The following is a 12,639-nucleotide window of genomic DNA, read 5'->3' as shown; positions in this document are numbered from 1 at the left end:
TGCCAAGCCAAGTCTTGTTTAAGAGTCTCACCCCACCTCCCTGCAAGTTCGGGTCCCAGGCAATCCCTGGCAAGGGAACAGAGGCATATCTCTGCTGCCCATGCCTGTGGTGGCCCCAGATGGAGAGAATTTCATCTTGGGGTATGCTTGGGAAACTTAATATCCAGCACATTTTCTTTCAGTCTATTTAACATAAATTGGGGGGAAGGGGATTTTTAACTCTGAGAACAAGAAAATATTTTAAAAGCATAAAAACTCTGGAAATGTGTAATGGGTGTGTATGTGTCTCTATATACCTATGCATGTACACATGTGTGTGTCTATATGTGTTTTTTATATGGGTAATTGCATGAGCTTCAGTGCCAGACAAACCCATATGTAAACCATGGATAACTCATTTAACCTCTATGAACCTCAGTTTTCTTCTCCATACAATGGGGGTTAATAATGCCTATTTCACAGGATTGTTGTATGGTTTCACTGAAATAACGTATGTACAATGCCTAGCACAGTTCATAGGATATAGAAAGCAGTCTATAAAAGGAAGTTGCTCTCAATGTTGTTATTACCTTTATCATGACTTTAGAGAATACAGCTTCGGCTTAAAGTCTGGGCTTGAAGACTAGCTCCCTCACGACAATAATACAGGACAAAATATGTAAGGCGACTATTTTCAGCATTGGACAGCAGACAGCACAGAGCTGCAATTCCTTAAGAGAGTATTTTAGTTACTATGACTACATTACAAATTACCCCCAAAACTTAGTGAAGTAAAACAACCATTTATTGAGTTCACAGATACTGTGAGTCGAAATTTCAAATAGGGCACATCAAGGCAGCTTGTCTCCATTCTACAGTGTCTGGGACTGGAATCATCTGAAGTGTGTTGATATCTGGCAGTCGATGCTGGCTGTTGGCTGGTGGCCTCAGTTATTTTTCACGTGGACCTATCCACATGGTCTGTCCATGTGGGCTAGTTTGGGCTTCCTTATAACATGGTGTCTGGCCCCTGGGGATGAGTGTTGGGAGTGGGGAGAAGAGAGAGGAACTATATCCTTTTTATGACCTACTATTGCTTCTAATGCTCTCTATTGGCTAGAGCAGTCACAGCCCCCTCCCAGGTTCAAGAGTAGGGAAGGTAGACCCCACAATTGCTGGGAGGAGTGTTAAAGTCATGTTGTGAGAAGAATGTAGGAATGGGTGATATTGTTGTGTCATTTAGGGAACAACCATCCACAGAAGGAAAACCCAGAAAGTGAGCCCCACAATTGCCCCCGTCCTTTGCTTGGAGACAATTCCCGACTGCAGTGCGGGGAACTAGACCTCAAGCAGAGCACAGCAGTCCTGCCGTGCTGAGGGACAAAGCTCAGAGTTCAGGGCTGTTGAAGTAGCTGGAATCCGTGGAGCGGTGCATTACAGAGGAGAGAGCTATACTGAAGGGGGTTCCCATAAGTCTGTATGGGGTTCACTGCAAGTCCTTGCCTGGGGACTGTGCTAGCACGTGTAGGGTGAGACTGTGTGACACTTACCAGAGAACAGCTGCTGTGTGATTGAGAACAGGAAATAAAACTGGAGAAGTTGAGCGGTTCTGGAAGATATCGACAGTCTGGGCCAGCCAAAATGGAGAAACCTCTTCAGCACCCTGGGCATCTATCTGAAACACCAGCAATGCCATGCTTTAGGTGTAAGCACCATGAACTAGAGTAAGACCTACTCCAACAAAGCTTGGAAATGAGTAAACATAAAACACTTTTTTCCCTTGTCATAATTTCTGTAAAAGACAACTTCCTGCTTAAAGCAAAATAATAACATTGTAAATTGGACTTTATTTTTATTTTTTGAGACAGCTATGGCTCACTGCGGCCTCAGTCTCCTGGGCTCAAGTGATTCTCATGCCTCAGCCTCCTGAGTACCTGGAACTACAGACACGCACCACCATGCCCAACTAATTTTAAAATATTTTTGTAGAGATGAGGTCTCCCCATGTTGCCCAGGCTGGTCTCAAACTCCTGGACTTAAGCAATCCTCCTGCCTTGGCCTTCCAAAGTGCTGGGATTACAGGCTGGAATTCTACTATTCTACAACAGTAGAATTTTATTTACCCACCCCTGCTTCCCTTGGCCAGGTGCTGTGCCACTGTCGTAACTACTACTTTTATGTGTATTTTAAAGTCCAACTTATGACTATGCCCCCTTATGGCCATAAGTTGGACTTTAAAACACATGTAAAAGTAACAGTTATGACAATGGCACAAGGCAAGTGGGGGCAGGTAAATGGAATTCTGCTATTGTAAGATTAGTACATTTGTGGCCAGGCACAGTGACTCATGCCTTTAATCCCAGCACTTTGGGAGGCCAAGGCTGGAGGATTGCTTGAGCCAAGGAGTTTGAGACCAGCCTGAGCAACATAGAGAGACCCTGTCTCTACACATTAAAAAAAAAAAATTAATACATTTGTGAATTGGAATGTCAGTGCGAACTGGGAAATGGGATGTGTCAAGTGGGAAGTGAGAGATGGAGGTTTCACCATGTTGGCCAGGCTGGTTTTGAACTCCTGACCTCAAATGTTCTGCCTGCCTCGGGCTCCCAAATTGCTGGGATTACAGACTTGAACCACCATACTCAGCCTCTACAGATTAATTTCTGTGTACATATATTTGGATATCCTGGACATTTCATATAAATGGGATCATATTATATGTGGCCTTTTGGAACTGGATAGTTGGAAACTCTAACACTACTCTCCCAATAAAGAATAGAAAAAATAGACAAAAAAAAATCATTCAGGATGTAGCAGACTTGAACAATACTGTAAACCTTCTTGACCTAATTGATGTTGATAGAAAACCACACTTGAGAACTCCAGATACACATTCTTTTCAGGTGCATATCAATAATTTACCAACTGAGACCATTAGGCTGGGCCATAAAATAAGTCTCAGTTCATTTAAAAAATTTAAATTTTGCAAAAGGCCAGGTATAGTGGCTCATGCCTGTAATCCCAGCACTTTGGGAGGCCAAGGCAGGAGGATCATTTGAGGTCAGGAGTTGGAGACCAGCCTGACCAACACGGTGAAACCTCATCTCTACTAAAAATAGTAAAAATTAGCCAGGCATAGTGGCAAACGCCTGTAATCTCAGCTAGTCGGGAGGCTGAGGCAGAATTTCTTGAACCCAGGAGGCAGAGGTTGTAGTGAACGGAGATTGTGCTGCTGCACTTCAGCCTGGGAAACAGCGCCAGGCTCTGTCTCAAAAAAAAAAAAAAAAAAAAAGCCGGATGCTGTGGCCCATGCCTGTAATCCCAGCACTTGGGGAGGCTGAGGCGGGTGGATCACTTGAGGTCAGGAATTTGAGACTAGCCTAGCCAACATCGTGAAACCCCGTCTGTACTAAAAATACAAACATTAGCTGGGCGTGATGGTGTGTGCCTGTAATTCCAGCTACTCGGGAGGCGGAGACAGGAGAATTGCTTGAAACCGGGAGGCGGAGGTTGCAGTGAGCCGAGATCGCCACTTCACTCCAGCTTGGGCAACAGAGCGAGACTGTCTCAAAAAAAACCAAAAAAACAAAAACAAAAAAAACAAAAACGCTGGGCGCGGTGGCTAAAGCCTGTAATCCCAGAACTTTGGGAGGCCGAGACGGGCGGATCACGAGGTCAGGAGATGGAGACCATCCTGGCTAACACAGTGAAACCCCGTCTCTACTAAAAAAAAATACAAAATACTAGTCGGGCGAGGTGGCGGGCACCTGTAGTCCCAGCTACTCGGGAGGCTGAGGCAGGAGAATGGCATAAACCCGGGAGGCGGAGCTTGCAGTGAGCCGAGATCTGGCCACTGCACTCCAGCCTGGGCGACAGAGCGGGACTTCCGTCTCAAAAAAAAAAAAAAAAAAAAAAAAAAATTAAATGCTGCAAATTGTGTTTTCTTACCAAAAACAGAACTAATTTTAAAATCAGTAGCAATAAGCCATCTAGCAAAGCCCCAGATATTTGGAAATTAAACAACACACTCCTAAATTACTCATGAGTTGATTCAGAAATCATCAGAGCAATGAAACTAAATAATAATGAAAATACAACATTTATATCGATATTTGTGAGATGCAGCTAAAGCAGAGTTTAAATGAAATTTACAGCTTTAAATTCCTATAGTAAGAAAGAAGAAAAATTTTAGGTCAATGATTTAAGCTTCCACTTTAAGAATCTGAAGAAAGAACAAATTAAACCAAAAGGGCACAGGAAAGAAAGAAATAATAAAAAGCAGCTGTGTGATCATAGGTAGTTCCTTCACTTGGCTGCAGTTTCCTCTCCTGTAACATAAGAGGGCTAAATTTCTTAAATGACTTCTAAGATTCTCTCTAGCTCTAACACTGTTTGGCTTTGGTGTGCTTGTATGCTTGTGCCTCTATGTATGTGTGTGCTTGTGTGTGTGTTTACATCATCTGCCTTTGTGTCCATGTCTGTCTGTCTGGATGTGCCTGTGTTCTCAAGTCTCTGGGTGTATTCCTGTACCCTGTGTACATGGCTCTATGTGTCCCCTGTGTGCACACAATGTAACAAAGTCGAGGCCTTTCCAGAGTGGGCTTTGCCAGGGAGGAGACTAACTGCTTACAAAGCTGTGTTGTGAACAAACAAGTTCATTGTTGCCCACTTAGGAAAACTAGAGCTGCTGACAGCACTAGTAAGTAGGAAGAGCATACACTGCTGAGTTGCAAGATTGAGAATTAACGGATGACATCATCACCCTGTCCCCCACTCCCATTCCAAGCCAGACACTGTCCTGTGCTTGGGTGACACAGATTCCTAAGGGATCTATCTAATATTTGCTTTGCTTGGACCTTCTTTAGAACAGCCAGGCAGTAGTTTCAGGACCTGCCTTCCACTGGGTGGTCTAGCTATATCTGTACAGCTACTCCCAGTGTGCCAGTACAAGGAGCTGGATAGTTTGTTTCTCCAGGGAGACACTGGAGCTTCTGTGGAGTATCCACCCCCAGATGCAGTGTCTGTTTCTCATACCCCAGAGCCATTCATTTGACTTTTCGTGAGTCAGAAACCCAGAAGCCTGGGTGTGGAAGCTGTTCCCAAGAACTCGGCTCAGTGACTCATGGGCACAGGGTGAAGAGAAGTGCAGAAGAGGCTCTGAAGGGTTCTAGAGGACCACAGTTGGTGGAAAAGCACTTGTCTAGCAGATTACCAGGATTTGGGGAGTGGAAGCATGACCCTAATAGCAGCGAGAGATGGTTGGAAAATATCTCCTTAAACCCACCCTTGATCAAGGCATTATTTTGTGCCCTAAACTTAGCCCCACAAGTCTAGTGAGAACCATGAGTCCACACAGTATATTTATTTGGCATTAGAGAAAGAGTACAAGATGTGGTCTGGATAAAGACTAACTGGCTACTGTTTTCCATCTTCCTTAAGGACAGAAAATGAAAGGAGGGCTGGTCACAAAGGCTCATGATGACTGTAAACCCAGCACTTTGGGATGCCAAGGTAGAAGAATCATTTGAGGCCAGGAGTTCGAGACCAGCCTGGGCAACATAGACTCCATCTCTATAAAAATTGAAAAATTAGCCAGGCACAATGGCACATGCCTGTAGTCCCAGCTACTCAGGAGGCTGAGGTACAAGGATCACTTGAGCCCGGGAAGTCAAGGTTTGTAGTGAGCTGTGATTATACCACTGCATTCCATCCAGGGCGACAGAGCAAGACCCTATCTCAAAAGAAAAAAAAAAAAGGAAAGAAAGAAAAAAAAGAGAGACAGAGAGAGAGAAAGAAGAAGGAGGAGGGATTATAGCAAGAGGTATCTAGGTTATATCCAGACAGAACTTTGTGACTATAAGACTAAGGACAAAGGGGCTGGGTGCAGTGGCTCACACCTGTCATCCCAGCATTTTGGGAGGCCAAGTTAGGTGGATCACTTGAGGTCAGGAGTTTGAGACCAGCCTGGCCAACATGGCAAAGCCCATCTCTACTAAAAATACAGAATTAGCCGGGCACAGTGTGCACGCCTGTAATCCCAGCTACTCGGAAGACTGAGGCAGGAGAATCGCTTGAGCCCAGGAGGCAGAGGTTGCAGTGAGCCGAGGTCATGCCACTGCACTCCAGCCTGGGCAACAGAACAAGACTCTGACTCAAAAAAAAAAAAGAAAGGAAAAGAAAAATGAAGGACAAAGGAAAGAAGGAGAAAAGAAAGGGAGTCAGGCAGAGGGAAGGGAAGGGGAAGCCTTTGCCCAAAATAAAGGAAAGGAGCTGAGTTGACCCCACTGCCCTGAGGTCTTCACTAGCTCCCAGGAGCCAGAGAGTGAAAGCAGATCATTCTGGTAGCAGATGTTTGTCTTTACGCAGAAACATGCTTCAGTCCAGTCCAATGCCTGTGGCCTGTTAAACAACCTGTTTTGGGTGTGATGGAAAACAGGATCCCAGCCCCCATTTGAAAGCCAGCGCCCACTGCCTGAGCAACTTCTTTTCTCTGCTCTAACCCTGGACTTTCTTGTAAAGCAGATAAGAGAAATCCAGCCAGAAACACCCCTGTTTGACCTTTTTCTTGAGAGTCAGTTCGCCAGTAGAGACAGCAGCTTGGCCCTTGCCCCTTTAGTTTTAAAGCCTCTGAGTCACTTGTTTAAATGTAAAATAAAACATCCTAGGGTAGATGTCAGAAGATTCAGATTAGAGTACTGGTTCTGTCACACACTAGGTCACTTTGGTAAGACACTACACTCCCCTGAGACTTAATTTCCTCATTTTTAAAATGGGAATAGCAACACCTGTCCTGTCTATATTCTTGCAAGGTCATTGTGAGGTTCAAAGAAGGTGTGATATCTTCAAAAAGCTCTACAGTTGTCTAGGGCTTATTGTGTTCCTGACTACCAGAAAATATTTTCTTTTTTTTTTTTTTTTTGAGACAGAGTCTCGCTCTGTCACCCAGGCTAGAGTGCAGTGGCGCAATCTCAGCTCACTGCAAGCTCCGCCTCCCGGGTTCACGGCATTCTCCTGCCTCAGCCTCCTGAGTAGCTGGGACTACAGGCGCCTACCACCATGCCCGGCTAATTTTTTGTATTTTTAGTAGAGACGGGGTTTCACCGTGTTAGCCAGGATGGTCTCGATCTCCTGACCCCATGATCCGCCCGCCTCGGCCTCCCAAAGTGCTGGGATTACAGGCTTGAGCCACCATGCCCGGCCCCGATATTTTCATATATAGAACACATCAAGGCACAATACCAGCTATCATTCGTCTCTCTTTTTTTTTTTTTGTAGAGACAGGATCTCACTATGTTGCCAGGCTGGTCTCGAAATCCTGGCCTCAAGAAATCTTCCCGCCCCAGCCTTCCAAAGTGCTAGGATTACAGACGTGAGCCACTGCCCCTTGCCATTCTCTGCATCTTGACTTGGCTAATAATGCCAAAGATACACTTAAATGATAAGCACAATCTCAAATAGTCACTATGAGAACTAAAATAATAATAAAATGTAACATGAGATGGAGTATATCATAGGTAAAGTGACAGTTTCTGCATGCATTTGGCAATTTTTAAATTCTTAATTTCATTTCTGCTGCTGAAATTCTGTGATATGGAGGATGTCTAAGAAGGTGAGTCCTGGCTGGGCATGGTAGCTCACGCCTGTAATCTCAGCACTTTGGAACGCCGAGGTGGGCAGATCACCTGAGGTCAGGAGTTCGAGACCAGCCTGGCTAACATGGTGAAACCCCATTTCTACTAAAAATACAAAAAATAGGCCGGGCGGGGTGGCTCAAGACGGTAATCCCAGCACTTTGGGAGGCCGAGACGGGCGGATCACGAGGTCAAGAGATCGAGACCATCCTGGCTAACACCGTGAAACCCCGTCTCTACTAAAAAATACAAAAAACTAGCCGGGCGAGGTGGCGGGCGCCTGTAGTCCCAGCTACTCGCGAAGCTGAGGCAGGAGAATGGCATGAAGCCGGGAGGCGGAGCTTGCAGTGAGCTGAGATCCGGCCACTGCACTCCAGCCTGGGCGACAGAGCAAGACTCCGTCTCAAACAAACAAACAAACAAACAAACAAAATACAAAAAATTACCCTGGCATGGTGGCACATGCCTGTAATCCCACGCCTGTAATCCCAGCTACTCGGGAGGCTGAGGCAGGAGAATCCCTTGAACCCAGGAGGCAGAGGTTGCAGTGAGCTGAGATTGCGCCATTGCACTCCAGCTTGGGCAACAAGAGCAAAACTCCATCTAAAAAAAAAAAAAAAAAAAGAAGAAGGTGAGTACTACACACTCACCTACCAAATGTCCCTTCCAGCAATAAAGCTCCATGACCATAGAGGTAAAAATAACATTGTTAATAGGGCAACTGTCATAAAGCTTTCCCAAACCATCTTCTTAGATGTTGAGGATGCTCCTGTGAGAAAGGTAAACAGTGTTCTTTCTCCCATTTTATACATTGGGGCACAGAGAGATTAAGTAACTTTGTTTTAGCTTACACAGTCAGTTGCAGAAGCAGGGCTAGAATAATGAATAGAGCTGGAATATATATTAGAGCTCTAACAATCCAACCTCCTGGCCGGGCGCGGTGGCTCATGCATGTAATCCCAGCACTTTGGAAGACCGAGGCAGGCAGATCACGAGGTCAAGAGATCAAGACCATCTTGGCTAACACGGTGAAACCCTGTCTCTACTAAAAATACAAAAAAATTAGCCGGGCGTGGTGGCAGGTACCTGTAGTCCCAGCTACTTGGGAGGCTGAGGCAGGAGAATGGCGTGAACCCAGGAGGCGAAGCTTGCAGTGAGCTGAGATCTCGCCACTGCACTCCAACCTGGGTGACAGAGTGAGACTCCGTCTCAAAAATGATAAGAATAATCCAACCTCCTAATTTTATAGAGGAGGAAACTGAAACCCAGAGAGGCACAGGACTTGCCTAAGAACACACAGTTAGCCATAGTACCAGGAATAAAACTCAAGACTCTCAGTCCAGTGCCCTTGCCCTGCCAGTTCAATGATGCAGACTTCCTGACTCAGGTCTTGGGTTCATCTTGCTACACCTCATCATTGGTCCTGCCCTGCGCAGAAATGGCCAAAATTTCCCTTCCCTCAGGCACTAAATAGGCTTGGCTGTATGCACCCTCCCAGAACAAGTCAGGACTGATGCAGGCATAAAATCCCTAGCACTGTGTGATTCCACCAAGCTGGCTGGGTCCCGGGAGAACTAGTTCCATTTTACCCGGACTCCACAGCCACTCCCAGGGACTTTCAGAGGTGACTCCCCAGGAAAGTGGTCCCAGCCCTAACCAAGGGGGTAAGGCATGTTGGCACAAGCTTTTAGGCCAGAGTATGGTGAGTCACCTAAGGGGCACAGCCTTCCAGCTTCCTTTCCATTCAGCTCAAGGCTTGGGCTCCCTAAGAGAGAGGACGGGTGGAAAATAGAGAAGAGAGAAAACCTGGTCCTTGAACTTCAAGGCCAGGAGGAGCAGTCTAGACCCTGCCTCCATGAAGTGGGGCAGGGATGATCCCAGATGGAACTCAGAGAGTCCTTAAGAGAACCACTGAACAAGTCCCCAGGACAATGGAAGCCTAGAAGGAAAATGACCCCCAAGAGGGTTTGTGGTCAAGCTGGGATGAGAACTGGAGCTCCACCTCCCAGTTTTGTGTCTTCTCCTGGGATCCCTTTGTCATGCTTCCACTCTTCCACCCTGACCCCACAGTCCTGCTCCTTCTCCCATGCAGAGTAGACCATTTCTCTCGCCTTTGCAGGGGAAAACTGAGGCATGAAAAAAGCCTCACAGAAAAGGGTTAGGGACACTTCCAGGAGCAGAGGGAGTTTCAGCCCCACTACCTCCTCACCCGGGGGATGTGGATCTGCCTCCACCCCACAGAATGTTAGAGCACTCAGCCCTGACATCAGTAAGGAGCAGGAGCCCCTTCCTGCATGTGTTTGAAATTTTTTGGAATATACGCATGTTAAGCATAAAAATATAAGAGAGCCCATAAATCCTGATAATCCCTGTTATAATACTTCAGTGCCTTTTTTGTTTTTTTTTTTTTGTGGAGATAGAGTCTTGTTCTTGTCGCCCCCCAGACTGGAGTGCAATGGAGTGATCTCAGCTCACTGCAACCTCCACCTCCCGGGATCAAGCGATTCTCCTGCCTCAGCCTCTCAAGTAGCTGGGATTACAGGCACTGGCCACCACTCCTAGCTAATTTTTTGTATTTTTAGTAGAGATGGGGTTTCACCATGTTGGCCAGGCTGGCCTCGAACTCCTGACTTCAGGTGATCCACCTGCCTCGGCCTCCCAAAGTGCTGGGATTATAGGCATGAGCCACTGTGCACAGCCACTTCAGTGCTTTTATAGAAATATAAAATGTCAAATGCTTAAAATTTCTTTTTCTCATTCTTTCAGTGGCTCTGCTTGGCTGGTGTCCCAGGCATATGCTCATTCTGCTTACTGAGACTTTTAATTCTGCCTTGCAACCCTACAGGGTCCCAGAGGCTAGTTAGGAAGAAAGGCCCAGGACTTCCCCTCTGAGCGACCCCTGAAAAAGGCCCTCACTCCCAACCCCCATCCTGCCCTCCACCCCACCTTGCCTGCCAGAGTACTAGGCACAGCAGCCCAGCCAGGAAACAGGAGACGCCGCCAGTTAATTTCCCCTCCCTCCCACTCTGGCCAAGGCTTCAGAGTTCCAGAACCAGAGCCAACTCCCTGATAAGGGCTGGGTGTGTTTGTGGAGAGAGGCACAAGGGAGTGCCAGCCATGCCGACCTGTGACCTGGTCTCTCCCAAGTCACTCACCTAGCACAACTGCCTCTAAGGAGACATTAATTCCCTGGCTACCTTTAGAAAGTCCTCTGTCTGCCGGGCGCGGTGGCTCAAGCCTGTAATCCCAGCACTTTGGGAGGCCGAGACGGGCGGATCACAAGATCAGGAGATCGAGACCATCCTGGCTAACTCGGCGAAACCCCGTCTCTACTAAAAACACAAAAAATTAGCCGGGCGAGGTGGCGGCGCCTGTGGTCCCAGCTACTCGGGAGGCTGAGGCAGGAGAATGGCGGGAACCCGGGAGGCGGAGCTTGCAGTGAGACGAGATCAGGCCACTGCACTGCAGCCTGGGCAACAGAGCAAGACTCCGTCTCAAAAAATAAAAAAAAATAAAAATAATAATAATTTGTCCCCAGTTATCTGGCAGAGTCAGGGTTGGGAACAGATTTTCATTCCCAAACCTGGCGGCTATACCGTGATGCCACACGATTTTGAGCAGGAAATAACTTCCCAAATTAAGCCACTAGAACACTTTTTATCCATTATGCATCCAAAAATAGTGTACATTTGCAAAGGGAAAAAAGGAAACAATAGTTCTGAAATACTAATGAATTAATGCAGAAAAACAATGAAATGGACTGGGAAAGTTATCTAGAAAGAGGAGTCTATGAAAAGTTACTTTATTGAAAAGAGGATGTGGAGGTTGCTGAAAATGAATGTGAGTTAAATCCACAAGGGGAGGTTGGATACTTGCAAAGATTTAAGGGTTTGCTGGTCTTAGTATCTAGCTTCATTGCCAACTTGTGCATTTTCCTTAAGACAGCAGCTATGACTGGAATTATTTTAAATTAAGAAACACAGCATAGTGGCCGGACGTGGTGGCTCACGCCTGTAATCCCAGCACTTTGGGAGGATGAGGCGGGCGGATTGCGAGGTCAGGAGATCAAGACCATCCTGGCTAACACGGTGAAACCCTGTCTCTACTAAAAATACAAAAACAAAATTAGCCGGGCGTGGTGGTGGGTGCCTGTAATCCCAGCTACTCGGGAGGCTGAGGCGGGAAAACGGCGTGAACCCAGGAGGCGGAGCTTGCAGTGAGCCGAGATCGCAGCCACTGTACTCCAGCCTGGGCGACACAGTGAGACTCCGTCTCAAAAAAAAAGAAAAAAAAAAAAAAAAGAGAGAAAGACGGCATGGTAGGCATGGTGGCATGCAGCACCTGTAGTCCCAGCTATTCAAGAGGCTATAGGAGGATCACTTGAGTCCAGGACTTTGAGGCTGTGGTGTGCGATGATCATGCCGGGGAACAGCCACTGCACTCCAGCCAGGGTGATGTAGTGAGACCCCCATCTCTAAAACACAAAACATAAAAAAGAAAAGAAAAAAGAAATACAGCAAAGAAAAGTGGGGGTAAGAGAAGAAGACAGAAAATTGTTTCTGTATAGGTAGCACAACAAGGAGGGGTAAAAATTGAGACTATGTAGGTACAGGAATTCTCCGTGTGGAATTATGCAGCTGAGGTAACATTCTTTTTTCATCTAAGGTGACATTTATGTAACTTTATCAGTGAGAAGGGCAAGCGGAGAGCCAAGTGCATCATCTGCCCAAAGGGTAGAACTGGTGACAGGTGAGAATAATAGTCACACTTTTCTCTCCACTGGCTTCAAATCACTTGATTACTGAGACAACAGCTTCCAGGTATGTTAGGGCAGGCAGAGTCAAAGGCACCTGGACGCTGAGATGTTCTCAATTATACCAATTTCCCCAGAGGAGCTCGTCCTGGTCCATGGCTTTATGTCACCCACATGCTGAAATATTCAGGCTGCTGCTTTGAGCTCTAGGATCACACAGCCAGTGCCACTTTGAAATCTCCAGGGTAATCTTATCCCCAGGCACCCCGATCTGTA

At 46.5% G+C, this 12,639-nt stretch overlaps 2 protein-coding genes across 5 annotated transcripts in view; one reads left to right on the top strand and one right to left on the bottom strand.

Annotated features, from left to right (window-relative positions):
- LOC105485123 (matrix metallopeptidase 28) overlaps positions 1–12,639 on the top strand; it is a 42,315-nt gene that overhangs the window by 14,597 nt on the left and 15,079 nt on the right. The gene's annotated exons all lie outside the window — the stretch shown is intronic.
- Positions 610–12,639, bottom strand: part of C17H17orf50 (chromosome 17 C17orf50 homolog) — a 32,047-nt gene continuing 20,017 nt past the window's right edge. The window contains exons 5-6 of one of the 2 annotated variants that reach the window (XR_011615627.1): positions 1,530–1,654; positions 610–1,009 (exon numbers count right to left, since the gene is read on the bottom strand). The gene's annotated coding sequence lies outside the window, so the exon portion shown is untranslated. Of the gene's footprint in view, positions 1,655–12,639 lie in introns of both variants that reach the window. The other variant, XM_071082754.1, reaches the window with a different exon arrangement.

Source organism: Macaca nemestrina, chromosome 17 (genome assembly GCF_043159975.1).
Source record: "Macaca nemestrina isolate mMacNem1 chromosome 17, mMacNem.hap1, whole genome shotgun sequence".
Taxonomy (NCBI): Eukaryota; Metazoa; Chordata; class Mammalia; order Primates; family Cercopithecidae; genus Macaca; species Macaca nemestrina.
Note: the sequence above shows the minus strand (reverse complement) of the source record. Positions and strands in the feature narration are given on the sequence as shown.